This window comes from Orycteropus afer, unplaced genomic scaffold (assembly GCF_000298275.1).
Source record: "Orycteropus afer afer isolate SDZICR_OR568_19922 unplaced genomic scaffold, OryAfe1.0 scaffold00871, whole genome shotgun sequence".
Taxonomy (NCBI): domain Eukaryota; kingdom Metazoa; phylum Chordata; class Mammalia; order Tubulidentata; family Orycteropodidae; genus Orycteropus; species Orycteropus afer.
In genome coordinates, this window is record NW_006922458.1 from 422,904 (window position 1) to 425,758 (window position 2,855).

At 62.1% G+C, this 2,855-nt stretch overlaps 1 protein-coding gene across 1 annotated transcript in view; it reads right to left on the bottom strand.

Annotated features, from left to right (window-relative positions):
* The window catches only part of CPZ (carboxypeptidase Z), a 26,425-nt gene that overhangs the window by 15,937 nt on the left and 7,633 nt on the right, over window positions 1-2,855 (bottom strand). The window lies entirely within an intron of this gene.

A 2,855-nucleotide genomic window follows, 5' to 3' on the forward strand; every position in this document is an offset into this window, starting at 1 on the left:
TCTTCACAGAAGCAGACTGCCTCATCTTTCTCCTGCAAAGCAGCTGGTGGGTTTGAACCACTGACCCTTTGGTTAGTAGCTGAGAACTTAACCACTTTGTCAGCAGAGCTCCTTAAAGAAAGGGAGTGAGGAGAGCAAAATAAAGATGGAAAAGGGCAGGGCCGAAGGAAGGAAAGATGGAGGAGGGAATGGGAGGGGGAGGGGACGTGGTGTACTCTGGTCACGTGGTCGGAAGGGCCTCCTCCCTGGACGGGCGTCGTGCTTGGTAAGGAAGAGGGTCAGAGAAGCAGGGAAGGGCCTCAACAAGGTGGACTGGCACGGTGGTTGCAGCGACGTGCTCAGGTAGAGCAGGGATCGTGAGGGTGGCAGTGTTTTGTCCTGTTGGACTTGGGGTCACCATGGCTCAGGGCCGACTGGACGGCACCTGAGAACAACATTTTGCCTGTACTTTGAGTGGCTTCCATGGAGAAGCCCGAGGGGTCTGGGTCTGGAGGCAGACGCGTCCCCTGTCTGATCAGCAGGCAGGCCGGCTGCCCTGTCACCTGTCCCTGCAGCACAGGGCCCTGAGGGTCCCCCACCTGCACTCGGGGCAGCGAGGGTGCGGTCCCCGCAGGCGGGCCCTGGGTGGCTCACTGGGCCTGTGGTTGGTTTCCACGGGGCAGGGAAGCAGAGGGAGCCGGCAATTTAGTGGCACAGAGGCCCAAAATACTCTGCCACAAACCCACTCCCCGGGCTCTCCCAGGGCCTGGCCGGGGGCTGTCTGGGCTTCTTCCTGCCACCCTGCCCTCACCCGGCCACCGCCGCCCACGTTTCCTGCTTCTGCTGGGAGTGAAGCCCTGCACAAGAGGCCGGTCCTGTCTGCCGCCAGCAGCCCCACTGACAAAGCAGCCGGTCCGGTCGATGGGATCCCCCCTCGAGAAGCTGAAATCCAGGCTCCTGTGCACCTCTGTGCCCCACGCCCATCCCCACACCAAGCACAAAGCCAGGTACACAGAACGCGTTCCATCACCCATCCATCAGAGACAGAGTGACCAGCCTGGTTCAAGCTCCACCCAGCAGAACGGACTGAGGCCTTGCCTGCCTCCACTGCCCCATCCGTCCACGGGGACATCACTGAGAGCTAGTGCCAGAGCCGTCGGGAGGGTGAGGGGATGGCGTGTGTGGACGTGGCTGAGTGTTAGCACCGTGCTGTGGGGATGGGAACAGGGAACAAAAGCCAGCCTGCCCCCCAGCACAGCACATCCCGGCCTGCACCCCCAGCAGGCACACATCAACCTACACCCCCAGCAGGCACACACCAGCCCCCGCAGAAGGCACACGCCAGCCTGCACCCCCAGGCACACACCGACCTGCACCCCCAGGCACACGCCAGCCCCCGCAGGAGGCACACGCCAGCCTGCACCCCCAGGCACACCCCGGCCTGCACCCCCAGCAGGCACTCATCAGCCACATGTGGCTATTGAAATTCAGGCTTAACTAAACCCTAATTAAACTGAAAATCCAGTCCCCAGTGCACCCCCCACATTTCCCACGTGACCAGTGGCCTCAGCTGTGGGCAGCACTTCCCAGAACATTTGCTGGATGGGGCTGCTCCCATTCACCCATCTCAGGCGGCCCTCTGCACCTAACCAGCTCAGCAAAGGGCAGCAGGGCAGGCTGTGGACCTAGGGAGTGGACGTGGGCTGTGGACTCGGGCAGTAGGTGTGCTCAGTGGACTCGGGCTGTGGACACGGGAAGTGGATTCAGGCTGTGGACTTGGGCGGTGGACACTGGCAACGGACTCAGGCAGTGGATGTGGGCAGTGGGCGTGCGTAGTAGATTGCACTGGGACTTGGGCAGTGGACGTGGGCAATGGACTCGGGCTGTGGGCTTGGGCAGTGGACGTGGGCAGTGGACATGAGCAGTGGATTCAGGCAGTGGACTTGGGTAATAGATGGGGCTGCGCTTGGGCAGTGGATGTAGGAGACAGAGGCATTCCAAGCGTTTGGTTGCATGGCGTCTAGCCCCCAGGCGGGGCTGACGTCCCACAGCGTCATGGCTGCATGGCGTCCATCGTGGCCTGCACCTCGTCAGACCCTCCATCACTCAGGAGTCCAGCTCCAAGCCAGAACCCTGTGGAGGCGCTCTCAGGGCCCACCAGGGTTAACTACAGGCTGGGTTGGCAGGCCCTCCCACCCACACCTGATGCACGGCCAGTGTGCTGCGACCTCTGCAGAGTGTTGTAGTTCGGGACTCAGCCCCCCACACACACCAGGCAGCCACGCTCACAGGGCTCTGCCTTTCAGCCCAGGCCCCTCCCCTGAGATCTCATGGCCTCAGCTGAGCACGGTCTCCACCATGACCGTGACCGGTGCCTTTCCCCGCCTCCTGCTCCCTCCTCACCCTCCTCCCCACCACTGGACCTACAAAGGGGCAGGGGCCTTTAGTCCCCCTGCCCTGGCTGTGCTGCTTGGACCTGGCCCTTGCCCAGGGCTGTTCTGTAGGGAGAGATGAGACACCAGGGAGCCTGCTGCCCTTTCAGTCTCTTGCTCACACCACTGAGGAGCCCTGGTGACGCAGTGGTCAAATGTTTGGCTGCCGACTAAAAGGGCAGCAGTGAAACCCATCAGCCGCTCCATGGGAGAAAGAGGAGGCAGTCCACTTCCCTGAAGACTGACAGCCTGGGAGACCCTGTGGGCAGTTCCACTCTGTCCTCTAGGGGCGCTGTGGGTCGGAATGAACTCCACGGCAGTGGGTGTGGTTTGGGCTTTGCTTCCGTGAAGATGGACAGCCTTGGAGACCCTGTGGGCAGTTCCACTCTGTCCTCTAGGGGCGCTGTGGGTCAGAATGGACTCCAGGCAGTGGGTGTGGTTTGG